Source organism: Ursus americanus, chromosome 25 (genome assembly GCF_024610735.1).
Source record: "Ursus americanus isolate L20-20 chromosome 25, mUrsAme1.1.p, whole genome shotgun sequence".
In the NCBI taxonomy this organism is placed as follows: Eukaryota; Metazoa; Chordata; class Mammalia; order Carnivora; family Ursidae; genus Ursus; species Ursus americanus.
This window is the reverse complement of record NC_142151.1, coordinates 45415115-45431277: the sequence shown is the minus strand read 5'-3', so window position 1 is coordinate 45431277 and position 16163 is coordinate 45415115.

Genomic DNA, 16163 nt, shown 5'->3' with positions numbered 1-16163 from the left:
AGAGTTAACATTTTTTAAAAATCAAAACAAAACATTTCTGAAGGGAAAGAAACAGAAAACTAAAAAAAAAAAAAAAGTGATAAAGGAAGTAGCCAGAAGGTAAAGGGGCTCTAAGACTATACCCAGTGTGGAATAAACCCCAGCAGCCCAGCCACCCACTCGTGGCCTCGCCACAGCACCGGACACAAACTGAAGGCCTACCTAGCACGTGGCTCTGTATGGAGCCCCCCCTGTATGCTTCCCCCGCGCTGCCAGTGCAGGGCACGGAGACCCGCCAGATGGAGTGAACGGGGTGACTGGTGTGCTGAAGGAAGACTACAAATGTGCATCATTTGGGGTCCACTCAGGACTTAGAAACAACACAGTGGGTAAAACAAGGGAAGGTCATATCAAGAACACTGGATTCTGATTCATGGGTAACGCTAAGGAGCCCCCATGCGGAACCCCAGAGCCGAGGGAGAATACGCAAGGAAGGACAATGGTGGAATGGGGCCTTCCCCCTGCACTGGTGGTCAGACCTCAGTCAGCAAGACGGAGTTGCACCCACTGGATGGCAGAGATGCTCGCTGATTTTCCCAGACTGAAGCTGGTCTGTAGTTGCTGGGCCAACAGGGAACAACCATCCCCCCTGCCCCTCGGAGCGCAGGGGCAGGAGACAACCAGCAACCCGTGGCCTAAATGTGCAGAGAAGGTGGGGGCTCGGGGTGAAGGTGGGCCACATGGGGCCTGCAGAGAGAGATGCAGCTCAGTGGGAACCCCAGGCCACTAGCAGGGCCTGCTGAGGGAATTGGGACTGGGGCTAAAAGGGCCTTTGACATCAGAAACAATGATTACCCAACATTTGCATCGACATGAATGGGACAGAGGGGAGTATGCTAAGTGAAATAAGTCAAGCAGAGAAAGACAATTATCATATGGTTTCACTTATTTGTGGAACATAAGGAATAGCAGGGAGGACATTAGGAGAAGGAAGGGAAGAGTGAAGGGGGGAATCAGAGGGCGAGTTGAACCATGAGAGACTATGGACTCCAGGAAACAAACAGGTTTCAGAGGGGAGAGGGGTGGGGGGATGGGCTAGCCCAGTGATGGGTATTAAGGAGGACACGGATTGCATGGAGCACCGGGTGTTATACGTAAACCATGAATCATGGAACACTCATCAAAAACTAATGATGTACTGTATGGGGACTAAGATATCTTAAAAAAGAAAAACAAAGAAAAACAAAGAAAGAAAAAGAAAGAAAGAAAAGGCCTTTGGGATGCCAGGTCCCATGTCAAGAGGGTTGTGGAGACATTAGTGCCAGTCCAGACCCAGGCTGCCAGTGCCCCCAGGACTGCAAATGCTGGCCACGTGGCTGGGGCAGGACTCACCCCCACAGTCCCACACACGCACTACTGGTCCCCGTGCTGCAGCCCAAGCCACGGGGAAGCTGCTCCTCCTGCAATCTCTCCAGCGGCCTCTGCGGAGAAAGCGCACATGGCGGTCACTGTAAAGGGCAGATGCCTAAGGAGTCCTCTGCGCTGTGGCGGAGCTTATGCTGAAGGGCGCATTTGGAACTCAAGGGCAGCAAACTGACCACTGACACAACGGGAAACAGAAAAATCCACATAACTCGGAGCCTCCGATTCCCAGGTTAGTAGCAGGACCCAGGTCCCCCACCAAGGGTTCCACCCGCACGGCGGACGTTCATCTGTCCTCCAATCAGCTTCCACAGTAGATGTGGACAGGGAGTTCGAGTTTGTCCTTCCGACACGATGGGAATTTCAAGGACGTTGTAATGCTTCAAAGAGTATTTTTTGCATTATTATGTTAAGACGCGTCTGAACTGGAGTTGTAATATATGTAAGTATTGGAAATATGCTCACAAATACCAACAAACTTTTCACTAAAACAAACGGCATTTTATAGATAGATAGATAGATAGATAGATAGATAGATAGATGCAATATTAAAATTACACGGAGATCATTCCCACACCTTTAATTTCATACATTTATGTGGCATCTGTCAAATTCTATTTAAATATACTTTATGTGAAACCAAGCTTACAAGTATATGTATATATACATATATATATCAGCCAATGTAGCCAATTCAGTTGTCCTTCAGGATACTTATTCTTACTAAGAAAATAAGAAGATATATTTGTATCCAAAGGAAGTCAAATCCATAATGAATCCCCAAAACTTCTAACCACTGCCCTTTCCCAAAACATAGTATTTTCATAATATTCATTGTAAAAATTAAAATAGAAGTATGTGTAAGAAATAAAAGTCACCAGACCTCCCAACACAATGAGATAACCGCCGTTATTACTTTGGTAAGGTCACATCCCCTATACCGTTGTGTGCAGACGCGAACACGCTTCTCCTTGCCTAGCATCCCATTCTCTCACTGTTCCCACCACCAAAAAGCACATGTGAAATGAGTTCATCCATGTGCTCATTCTCACCTGCAAATGTGTGTCTCTACAAACGTATGTCTGTATGTACTTGTGTCTTACAAAATCATATGCAAAAATGGCCTTATGTTCCAGACCATTCTCTGTTGTACAACCAACTCTACTTCCTAGGAACCCAAGTCAGCCAGTGCACATCTACAGCCGTCTTCTCACTGGTGTCCTCACTTACTCTTCCTGCTGATGGGAAACCAGGTCATTTCTAGTGTTTTGCTGTTCTTAGACATGAAGTCCTTCATGTCCTTTGCACTGTGTCCTTACAAAAGTGGCTATAGGTCTCCAGAGGGTTTCCAATAAAATCGTATGTACCATTTAAATTGAATAGATATATTGAACTTTGTTTCCCAGAGGACCCTAAAAATTAATATTGACAGAATAGACTAGAGGAGCATGCTTTTCCTACCCTCTCTGGCAGCACTAACTGCTACCTGGTTTAACTCTGCGTATCTGGTACGTCAGAAGCAGTATTTGTCTTGCTTATTTGCATTTCCTGACCACAGCACACTGGAACAGACCGATCGATTTGCTCTCCATGTGACTTGTCACTCTCAGGTTTTGCCCAACAACATCTGTTATCTCTCTGTCTTCCGTTCTTACCGTTTATGGACTTACACCACATGGGTAATATTCACATTTTCATCTTTCCTAAAATCACAAAGTTTTCCAATCTAACACATACGTCTCATTTTATTCACAAAATACTTTGCGATGTCTTAATTCAAGGAGTGCTTTCATTTTTATTGTAATTTCTATATTAAACAACATGTAATGGGGTCATCTTGAATTACTTACACATGACTACTCCTGCACACAGATCACAGCTCTCTAATCCCTAACTTTTCCCATGATCATGAGGTTGGCCTGGTCCCCACTGCACACTCTACGTGGAGCAGATTCGAAAGGGGACAGGCTCTGAGACAAAACCAGAAAAGCAGCCTCAGTCTGAAGACAGGCCCTAGAGGGAAGCATCAAGGACTCAGTCCAAAACCAGACCCCTCTCCCCGCCACCCTGCACCGCTCAGAAGGTGGAAGCCTCTGCAGCCATCCTGGGCCGCCGTGGGCACGGACACACAACCGATTCTCAACAAAACAAGAGTTAACAGGACACAGACTGATGAGGGCTGAAGAGAAGTCCTAGGGCGGTGGGAGGCCCAGTAGGATTGGGCGTTCGCACCAAAGGTGAGCTCTTGTCCCGTCCTGCCTTCGAGGAGCTCAGGTACACGCAAGAGCACACGGCGGCTCTCCAGCGTTAGAAATCTGAAAGTGCGCCAAGTGCCGGATACAGACGCCGCGCGTTCCTGCGCTGCTCGGTACCTGGGACTGGCGGCTGTCCTATGTTACTGCCATTCAGGCTCAACCTCAACATCGCCTCTTCAGGACAGTCTCTGATGGCTTCCAAACTGGAGTCCCCTCAGCCACAGTCCCATAACTTGATTCTATTCCCATCATAACATTTATCACGACCTGGTGTTTTCTCGGCTCTTCGTTTCTTTGCTGTTTCTTTGACTGGTTTTCTGCCTCCCCTCTCAATAAATAAAAGCTAAGGGAACAAAAGGTTACTCTGTTCAACACTATTCTGTAGGACTTAGAAGAGTACCGAGCACTTCGCACCCTCCGGAGAAATGTGAGTGAGGAACACACATAAATGAGTACACTAGAAATTCATGTGACAGCATCAAGCAGACAGAGGTTTTGTTTCAAAGATCAGGGAGGGAGAATACTAAGAAAAGAAAGGACAGCAGGTGTGATGACATCTTGGAAAGCCCAGCCTCAGTCTATGCCTGTGAGTTACCATATAAAATAGAGGAAGAAGACTTAGGCAGGCAGGAATCCCATAAGCAATCTTCACTACGAGAGAATTCCTATACTGTTTAGCTACAAAGGTACTTTATTGTCTCAAATTTCTATAATCAAAGAAATCCGGATCTACACAGAGTTACATGAAAAGCAGCATGCACCCCCGGGGGAAGATAGGACTTCCACACACACGGTGAGGCACAGACATCACCTGGCTGTACACGAACACCTCAGAAGCACTTTCTGTAATGAAAATCCGGGGAAGGTCTTTCCAGAACTTCCAAGTGTCCTTCTTTGTCATTCTACTGAAGATCGCTCCTAAGCATCAACTCTCCCACCACTGGCTTTTCATAGTCAACAAAACGAACTTCAAAATATCCCCCCAGTTCCCCGTCATTTCCCAATCCAGGGTCATTCCGCTCACCGCTTGATATCAGTTCCTGCCATTACCCGCCGTCTTCCCGCTAAGCGTGAATGGCTGCTCCATGCTAGAAAACCCAGAGCAGACCACCAAATGCTCTCCTGAGAAGCTAAACATTCACAAGAGTGATTGTTCCCAAATTTGTCACTTTATTTTATTTCTGCCTTTCGAGGAATAACTCATTATTACTTCTTCCTCTCTTGTATTTTGTATTCTCTTCATTTCTGAAGCTCTTCCAGTTACTCTCTACACATCTTTCTAGTTCGAATGTCTTTGTCATATTCTGTTAATCTATAGATCCTATCCTCCTTTGACCACATCCAATTTTTGCTAAATAATTGCCTTTATTTTGCTTTAATGTTGCAAAATGTGCAGCATTCTCAGGCATCCAAATGCCCTTCCTGGACTCTGAAGATAGTGGCACTTTAAGAGTGTCCTCGCTGACATCCCACGGAAACACCTTTCTGAATACAGTGTCAGGTGCACCCTGGAATACTTAAAGGTGCCTCCTTTTTCCTCCTCCTCACCTCCCTCAACCTTCACACTTATTCCAATGATCTTTGATCACCCCATTACCCTCCTGGACATCTGACAACGCTCATAGTTCCACAGTCTTCTTCCTTAGAGCGATACCATCTGAATATGGTGCCAAGAAGACCTTGAGATACAATCAAGCCTCCTTCTTCCTGCTCACCTCCTTCTACCCTGACATTTACCTTCTCAGGCTTGGATCATCACACTTGCTGGTTATTGACTTTGCACACTGGCAACTATTTGTTGGGAAACCTGCTCACATTTCTTGGACAATATGATAATTTTTATCTGGCATTACTGTTCATCTACTTATCACCATTGTCCAAAAACAAAACAAAAACAAAAAGAATTTTAACCTTTGATGATAAGAACATATTCTGGGGTGATATTAAGTCACAGCAAAACCTCAAGAATACGTCTTTCAACAGGAGGTCTGTACTGTGTCAAGCCCGGACTCTAGAATAGTTTCACTGTGAGTGTAGACAACAGATAGACTTTGGAAATCCACATGAATTGGCCTCATCAGAGTTCATCAATTACCCTCCATGGGACACAAAATTCCCTACGTGGTATTCAAGTGGGGAATGCATAACCTGAAACTAATTATGAGGGACAATTTTTTTAAAATCCAGAGGAAGTCGGGGCACCTGGGTGGCACAGCGGTTGGGCGTCTGCCTTCAGCTCAGGGCGTGATCCTGGCGTTATGGGATCGAGCCCCACATCAGGCTCCTCCGCTATGAGCCTGCTTCTTCCTCTCCCACTCCCCCTGCTTGTGTTCCCTCTCTCACTGGCTGTCTCTATCTCTGTCAAATAAATAAATAAAATCTTTTTAAAAAATAAAACAAAATAAAATCCAGAGGAAGAAATTCAATTTTTTCAAAAATGGGAAGGGAAATGTATTTCTTCATATTATCAATGTCATGAAAGACTTTTTTAAAAAACACAGAAACACTGTTCCAAAATAAAGGAGACTAAGACACCGGGTAATTAAAAGAATTATGTGATCTTAGAGTGGGGAGCTACAACTCCCCAAACTGACCTACAAATTCCATTCTTATGCTATAAGCAAAGTAAAAGTTAAGGTAGCTGTATTTTTTTTAAATTGCACTGTTCAGCCTTTTTCCCTGTTGGCTTTCATCAGTGGTATCAGGATGCAGTAGCTTCACAAGGGTACGTTCTGGTCTTGGCACGTGAGAGAGAACAGAGGAATGAACACAGGACTATCAATAAGACTTGGCTTTTGCCTCACCAAGGCTCCAGTCTGCTGCCCATCCCTGGACAAGGCTCTTTCCCTCTCTCAGCCTCAGAGTCCTCATCCAGGTCTTCTTACACCTGTAACAGCCTAGCACCCCTCAATCCATAGCCCCCTTCCCTGCTACAATGTCTCTCCACAGAATTATACTGTTTAACATTCTAGGTTTATTTATTTAGTTTATTTATTTATTTTTTTTAAAGATTTTATTTATTAATTTGACACAGAGAGACAGCCAGCGAGAGAGGGAACACAAGCAGGGGAAGTGGGAGAGGAAGAAGCAGGCTCCTAGCGGAGGAGCCTGATGTGGGGCTCGATCCCAGAACGCTGGGATCACGCCCTGAGCCGAAGGCAGACGCTTAACGACTGCGCCACCCAGGCGCCCCTATTTAGTTTATTTATTGCCTCTTTCTCCTGAAGACAATGTAAGCTCCATGTGGGAAAGCATTTTTGTCTATTTTCTATCCTCAGGACTAGAAAAGCCCCTGATAGGTGACTCACTCTATTTGTTAAAGACACATATGGATGAGGACTGGGGATATGAGATTAAAGGATCTCAAATCTACTGGTCTTAACTGTTTGAATCTTTGATTTAGTCATGAGATAATTTCACCATTTGATCACATTGCCCCAAGTGAACTATAAAAATTACTTCAGGGGTGCCTCAGTGGCTCCGCGATTAAGCGGCCAAGTCTTCATTTGGACTCAGGTTAGGATCTCAGGGTCATGAGATGGAGCCCTACACCGGGCTCTGCACTGAGCATGGAGCCTACTTGGGATTCTCTCTCTCCCTCTCCCTCTGCCCCCATCCCCAATTGTGCTCACTCCTCTCTCTCTCCCTCTCTTTCAAAAAATAAATAAATAAACCTTTAAAAAAATTACTTCCACCATCTTCTGAGCTAATAAGACCAACAAAGTTTCAGGTTAGATGGAAAGAATTTCTGATACATGAAAATAAATTCTGTTGGCTGTTACACTAGGAATGGCTCCCAATTTTTCCATTCATGTAAAATTTATCTTCCAGTGCATACTAGAATTGGTAGGAGACAGAAAACTTCTCTTTCTCTGCAGACCCAAAGGAAGAAGGTAGGCAATTTGAAATTAGGCCTTTCTGAAGGAACAGTAGGAGGGAACCCTGGGACTTTCTGAAGGAACAGTAGGAGGGAACCCTGGGACTCAGTCCCTCTATTTGAGGATCCGAACATTTCAAAAGAAGAAAGAATGTGCTCTGCCTGACAGGAGGTCATCCTGCCCAAAGCCAGAAAGATGGGTCAGATGGTTTTCCTAAATTCTCTTTTGCCCAAAGTGCCTTAAAATGAGATTGGAAGTTTACAGTCTGTCCACTGGGCATTAGGAGGATTCAGCTAAAGAACAGAGTGGGTGAGTATTGAGTTCTTGCTACATGTCGAAGGCACGTTGTTACCTGTGAAGAATGGGGACCAGTTGTCCTTCCCTGCTGAAGAATGGGACGAGAGAAATGAGCTACAGTTTTAGCAGAATGAAATTCAGACTAAATCCCGGGGTGGGGCTGGTGGGGGGGCGGGGTGGGGGCGACTAACTGCCAGTAACAACCACAAAATATGGCCATGATGACCGAACAAGGTGTTATAAAATTTCTACTTTGGAACACTTGCAAACTAAAACAATCAAGAATTCTCCACAGAATTCAAAGGACTGTGAGTTCAGAACAAATTCAGGGATTTGTGGCAATTGAGAAATGTTCTTTTTTTTTCTTATCTTGAGATTTTTTTTTGGTGGAAGATAGCAAACATATACAAAAGTAGTGCGAAATGTATTATTGATCCCCACCCAACCTCCCTCAACATCAACTCATGGCCAGTCTTATTTCATTCATCTGCCTAAGCCTCTCCGTGCTGTCCCTTTCCTGTGGATTATTTTGAAGCTATTCTAGACATTGTATTTCATCTATAATAGTTGAGCATGTATCTCTAAAGGAAGAGTATTTAAAAACCCGTCATATCATAAACAGAAATGAATACTTCCTTAATATGAGATACCCAGTCAATTTCCTTGATTGTCTTGGTTGATGTGTCTCTTAAATTTATCCTAATCTTTGTTCTATTATATTCCGTTAGCCACTATATAACACATCATCATTAGTTTTTGATCAAGTGTTCAATGATTCATTAGTTGCGTATAACACCCAGTGCTCATCACAACACGTGCCTTCCTTAATACCCATCACCCTATTACCCCATCCCTCTGAAACCCCCAGTTTGTTTCCCTGGGTGTCCATAGTCTCTCATGGTTTGTCTCCCTCTGATTTCTCCCCCTTCACATTTCCCTCGCTTCCCCTATGGTCCTCTGCTCTATTCTTTATGTTCCACATAGAAACCATATGATGATTGTCTTTCTCTGCTTCACTTATTTCACTCAGAATAATCCCATTAGTTCCATCCATGTCAATGCAAATGGTGGGGATTCATCCTCTTAAAGGTGACACATACTTGTCACCAGGGAGAAGAACTGGGACTGGAAAAGGGTGACTTATCCCAGATGATCAATTTTCCAGGTCTTATACAACGAAGAAAATTACTTGAAACCCCTTGCTCCCTCAAAGGGGTTGTGCCATTTGGAGAGCCTGTGAAGGTGCCAAAATAGGAGCTACAGTTGAAACGATGGGGTGTCTCCATTTCAAAGGGGACAACGTCAAGGGAAGGGGTATTCTGTTGAGACACGAACTATGTGTTTGTAGGTGTTGGTGAAGAAGAAGGAACACAGAGGCAGTAGAATAGAGAAAGGCCAACTGGGTCCTGTTAGACCCCAGGCTTGAGCCCCAGAATCAGACCCACATTCATATTCAACATGAAGACTTAACTGACCATTACTTTCATTGCTAATTTTTAGTATTGTTACACATAACAACAATTAACTATTATTACTGATACAAAACCATTTTTAAGACAAGTGCGCCTATCACATTCTAGTCACTATTCCACGTGCTAGTTAGTAATTTTATAAATGCCTGATGTTTCCACAACATTGCACTAAGGAGAATGCTTTCGATTGGATATGCTGGGGGAAAATCTCAAACTGACTACAATAGTCATGGAATGGACATGATTGTCTCATGGGCCTGGGAAGGTTAGAGGGAGAGCTGTCTTCACCTGAGGCTTGAGCTTATAACTCAAATAATAAGACCAAAGGACTTTGTTCATTCCATTTGTTCTTTGGTGATGGTTCTATTTTTCAGTGAGTTTTGCATTTCGTCCTATAAAAATATCTTACACTCAGTCCTGGGCTCAAATTTTCCCCCACTACATATAACATGAAGAGTGAATCTCTTCCCTTGATTGCAGTACAAAGACGTTGGGTTTCAGTTTGTCGGATCAACCTAAGTCACTGCCCCTCATGCATCCCTCCGTTCCTGAACAATCAGCTGTGACTGAACACTTGAGACTCACTCACCGGTCTGTGTAGGTTTCAGCCACAGGCTCCGCGCCTGGAGACCTGGGTAGATTCAGCTTCCCCAGAAGCACAAGGAGCCATCTGGAGATACGTGGATACTCCAATCTTAATCATGTAGGCTCATCAGGAGAAGGGAAATTCATTCTATACAGCTCATCGATGAAATAATGACAGAAGACATTTCATGTATTTCACAGTGCACTTTCCTAACATTGGGTAGTAATATTCTCCTGACAAAACTGTGAGATGGGTCTCATTGGTTGCACATTTGTCAAAAAGAGGAAAACAAAATTTGAATAATTATATAACATGTCTAAGACCTGACAGTTAGGAAGGGTCAAGCGCCCCTTCTCTTTTATGGCTGAATAATAGTTGTATATACATCACATTGCCTTAATCCACTCATCCGTCAGTGGACACTTAGGTTGTATCCATGCCTTGTCTCCAGCGAACATGAGGGTACAACTATCTTTTCAGAATAGTGATGTCTTTCCTTCTGACAAATGCCCAGAAGTGGATTTACCCAATCATATGGTAGTGCTATTTTTAATAATTCAAGAAAACGCTGTACTGTTTTACGTTGGGGTCGCACCAATTTTCACTTCACTAATGCTACACGAGGATTCCCATTTTTTCACGTAATCAGTTAACACTTCTGTCTTGCCTTTTGATAAACTTTGTAATAGGTCTTCATATCTGGTCATAAATCTGGTAAGCTTTGTGACTTTCTTCTTCCTCCAGGATTTCTTTTGCTATACATATAAATTATAAAATAAACTTGTCAATTTCCGCAGTAATACCTGATAGGATTTCTAATTAAATTGTTCTCAAAGTATATATCAATTTGAAAATAATTGACTTCACATTGCTGAGTTCACAAACATGATCTAGTCCTCTGATTTGAGGTTTTCTTTAACTTACATCAATAGTAGTCTCTGTTTCTTAGTGGAGCGCTCTGCAAAAGTTTGATTAGATATGTTCCTAGCTATTTCATCAATTTGGATCTATAATAATTTCATTTTAAAATTAACTTTTTATTGCTTTACTTCTGGTAAAAGCTAAAAAGGAAGAAAGAAAAATGCTTCTGTACCTTGACTTCATACCCAGTTGTATTGCTACATTTTGTTAGTAATTCTAGTTCTCTTCAGTTTACTATGTACCATATGTTCTTTACAACTAACACTGATTTTATTTTTTCCTTTCCAAATCTTCTCTTCTTCCTTTTTTCTTGCTTTATTAAACTGTCTTAGACATTTACTACAATGTTGAATAAGAAGGGTGATAGTGGGCAACATTCACCATAGTCAATTCAGATAAAAAGGGAAATATTGTTCCAAACTAACAAAACTCTTTTTTTAATATTTTAATTATTTATTTTGTAGAGAGAGAGAGAGAGCACAAGTGGGGAGAGGGGCAGAGGGAGGAGCAGGCTCCCTGCTGAGCAAAGAGCCTGATGTTCTGCTCGATCCCAGAACCCTGCGATCATGACCTGAACCAAAGGCAGACGCTTAACCGACTCAGCTACCCAGGCGCCCCAAAATCTAGCAGAACTCTCATCACATGTACTCGAATGGTTTTATGTCTGAACACACTAGGAGTCTGAAATTAATCATATTACTTGTCTATTGTTGCATGACAAGTACCACAAATTTAGTGTGGCTTAAACAATACACATTTATTATCTCACAAGTTCCAGGGTGAGGGGTTCAGGCACTAGCAAAATGGGTCCTCTTCACAGGGTCTCACAAAGCTTCAAGCAAAGGGGCAGGTGAGGCTTGTTTTTTCTGGATTTCTGAATCTTATTCCAACATCACATGATTGTTCACAGAATTCATTTCCTTGAGTTTGTATGACTGAGAACCCAGCTTCCGATGATGGTCACCCGAGGCCCCATCAGGTCCTAGGGGTCCCTTGCCGCATTGTTCTCTCCATAAGGAGCACGTAACATGAATGTTTGCTGCTTCAAAGCCAGCAGGAGAACGTCACCTTCCAATCTGTGAACAAAGTGTAACCAAGGCAGTGACATCCCATGACTTTGCCATGTTCTGTTAGAATCATGTCATATGTGCCAAGCACTCTAAGGAAGGGATTATACAAGAGCACAGATTTGAGGGCTCACGTTAGAATGCGCTCACCGCACAAAGAAGTGCCCTAAAGGTGCAGTATGTTTTCACTGTCATGCCACGCTGGAGCTTTTCAGGGAAAGCCTGGGTAGCTGCATCTCAAAACTCTATGGGAAGAATTCCATCATCAAAAGATAAGAGTCCAAGAGATCTTTTGCATCTTTGTCAGAGAATATGCTTGAATCCCATCAAGGCAGGACTTCGAATTAGAGAAGGCATGGCCAGGCAGCATCACTGCAGGGGATCAAGGAGGTCACTGTATAACCCCTCACCCTGGTACTGAGCCGACATTAAAGTGAAAGACTGAATTGTAGGTGTCGACAGAATGGTCCCAAAGGATCGACAGAATCCTAAAGCAAGGCTGAAATGGTTCCCACTGAGGATCACACTCTGGGACAGAGCAAAAACCTCACCGTCATGAAGGGGAGACCTGAGCAGCATAAGAAAAGCACAGTGAGGTTGTCAGCTGACGCAAAGGGGCTGATGGGCAGGCTGCCAGCCTATTGACTGGACCAAATCCATAAAGGTTTGGCCACAGTGACTTGAAAACGATTTACCTGTGGTCAGAACAGAATAACCTTTCTTGTGAGTAGGTCAGGTTCCCCAGCTATGTAGGCAATAAGTGGGAGGCAAACGGAGCCTGAAAGAGGAAATAAAACTGCCTGGGGAAAACAGCACAGCCTGGGACACTTTGCTAAGGGTTGTGTGGAATACTTGCTTCTGAGTTTCCTCCTCTGTAGTTTTCCATTGCCGTTGTCACAAATTACCACAAAGTTAGCATCTTTGAACGATAGGCATCTCACAATTTCCCTGGATGCGAATGTGGGGCACAGCTTGGCTTGATGGATTCTCTGACTGGGCCTAACAAGGCAAACACCAAGGCAGGAGGAATCATGTTCCTTTCTGGAGACCGTGGGGAAGAATCTGCTTCCAAGATCATTCAGGTTTTCCAAGAATTCACTTCCTGCTCAAGTGGTCCCCTTCCTGTCAAATCTGCAAAGGCAAAGTGAACCATTTATGTGTCTCACATATTTCTGCTTTCCACCTCTGCTTTCCTCTTTTGCTTTTAGGGGCTCACGTGATTGCATTAGACTCAGCTGGATAATGCAGGAAAATCTCCCTATTTTAAGGTCAACTATATTAACCTTCACTAATGAAATGCCCCTTTGGTCTTATAACACAACATATGCATCAGTGTGTGATCTCATCATATTCACAGTCCTGGGGATTGGGACCTCAGGCCGTCTTGGAGGCCACTCTACTGTCTGCCTCACCTTCTACCTGTGTGTGTGTGTGTGTGTGTGTGTGCAGATATCTACAGATACATAAAGATAGAGATATATACATATAGTTCTGTGAAGACAGTCAACCTGCATTAATCAGATCATTATTGTTCCAGTTACTCAAATACAAACCTTCAAAACTACGCCTGACTCCTCTTTTCTTTCACAACCCATATCCAACTTGTGAGTAATCCTTAAACTTCACCTTCAAAGTATATCCAGAAACAGACAACTTCTCATCACCCCCATGTGCTCCTGGACCTGGTCGGCACCCTAGGTGGCCTGAAACAGCTTTCTGTACTCTTCTTTGCAGACTCACCATCTCCCCATATTCCATCCTCAAGATGTTAGCCCTAAGTATCCTGTGAAGATTGTCAATCCTGTCATGTAATTGCTCTCAATCTTCTATGGCTAATAATCGTTCATGAAATCCGGAGTCTTCGTGATCGCTGACAAGCTGTGCTTGACTTAGCCTTTCACAATCACAGACTGGTAGGTGGTTAGAGTCAGAGTACGCATGGCTGCAAATCAAGGGGAGGAAGTGGAAAGAATGGAGTCCGCTAAAAATACTGTCAGTGAGGACTCACGATTTTATTTCCGAGACCAGGAAAATTTTGTTAAAAAATGAACCCATGCATCTGATATTGGGTAACTAGCAATTAACTGTGGGTACCCTTCAACTGTAGTGGATAAGACAAAAGCAAGACCACTCCATAATTACTGATGAACCCACAGTCCCAGGGCAGTGTTCCACTACGAACGTTATCAAGCATCCCCCTCAAGTGGTCAATATGTGTAATTACAGCCCCTCTCTCACATCTTTATGCCAAATTAATTCTCAGATGAAAAATTTTAAGATACCTGCAGCTGCAAGGTATATTCAGGAGACATAAAATATACAATAATTGACACAGGGAAAGTCTAATTATTATGGTGTGAAGAACATATAGAAACAGAACATGTAAGGATATACAACATTTGGAATATAAGAGAATTCAATGGAAATTTAGCAATAGCAGGTACAGAAAGCAGCCACTAATCTGGGGGCTGGAGCTAGGCCCCCAGTGAAGGAATAAATTAGGAAGAAGGATTCTGAGGCTGAAAAGTCAGATCTCATCGGAGAAAATATGGACATGTCTCACCGCATAGCAGAGAGAGATGCTGAACTGGTACAGGAAGTGACCTGCAGGCAGGAAACAACCCCCTGGGCTGATGGAACCTCCTGGGAAGCTACCAGTAGGGGGAGGAAAAGCATGAGCTACTGGAAACTTCTAGGAAGCTACCACTGGGGGGACAGCGAGACCTGGTGGGATGCAGGCTAGGGCAGGACTCACCACAAGGCCTCACTCCAGAAACTGTTTGTGATTAGAAACCTCAAACAAGGAAAACCTCCAGGTTCAGAAATCCTCCCTAGTACCTTTCAACAAAAACATAGAGAAGAATTTACAAGGGTTCTATATTTAGAAACAAACGAGCCAAACCAAACCTCTCCTAGAAAATTGAAGAGGGAAAAACTTCCCGAGTTGTTTTTATGAGGCTAACATAACCTTGATCCCAAACCCAACAAGAATCCTAAAAATAAATAACATCACCTACCACAGCCCTCAAATTCAGCCCCTATAGTCACACGTTAGGTAGACAAAATAAATAGCTTCAACAAAATACATGCAAAGGAAAATCGCAGGTGGAGTGTTTCAAGGAAAGCAAGTTGAAGTAACATTTACTCGAAAACCAGTACGGTCTACAGCTTAAGAGACTAAAGGAGAAAACACATGTAATCTTCCCAGCTGGTGCACAAAAATTCTTTTAAAGAATCAAAACACAGTCATGTTGAAAACAGAGAGAGAGGGAGAAAATGAAAACTCTCCGTAAGAGGGCACGTACTGCATGGTGCACCGGGTGTTATACGCAACTAATGAATCATTGAACTTTACATCGGAAACCGGGGATGTACTGTATGGTGACTAACATAATATAATAAAAAATATATTATTTAAAAAAAATAATAAATAAATAAATATATTTCAGGAAAAAAAAACAATAATGAAGTTTTGTAAAGTTGAAAAAAAAAAGTAAATTCCAAATAGTAGAAATTTCTTCAGTCTGCTAAATGGCATCAATAAAATGTTACTATTGGTAATATACACAATGGAAAAGCCCTGAGTGCTTTCCCTTAATATCAGGGATAAGATTACTTATCACCTCTAAGTAATCTTTATGAAGGTCCTGGCCAGTGCAATAGGCAAAAGAAACCACAAAAGGACATGAAAAAACTCAGAAACAATGAAGTAAACTGAGGTTCCTTGCAGACGACATGGTGGCACACATACACACCCACACAGAAAAACACACACACACAGAAACACACACACACGTAAACAAACATCTGCTAAAAAAAATAAAGTGACCTCGTAAGGTGGAAAGTTATATAAAAAGATCAATTTTATTTTCCACAGCTTAGCAATGATCAACTGGAAAATGAACATTTTAAAACACTTAAAACTGCATGGAAAATATGTACTGATTTATGGATTCATTTACTCAAAAAAATGCCAGACCTCTAGAGAGAAAGCTACAAAATACTGATGACAAAAATCAACCATGATAAATGTAGAAAAAAACAATAACATTAAGGTATCTGTTTACCTACACCTTTAATTCAAACCCAATTAAGGGTTAAGGGTTGGCAGACTTTTTTGTAAAAAATAACGAACAGATTCCACAATGCGCATGACAAAGTAAAAACTGACCGGGACCCAAAACCATCTTGAGAAACAACAAAGTTGGAAGAATCACACCACCTGATTTCAAACTGATACAGCTATATTAATCCGATCCCTGAGATATGGACTTACAGGTAGAGAA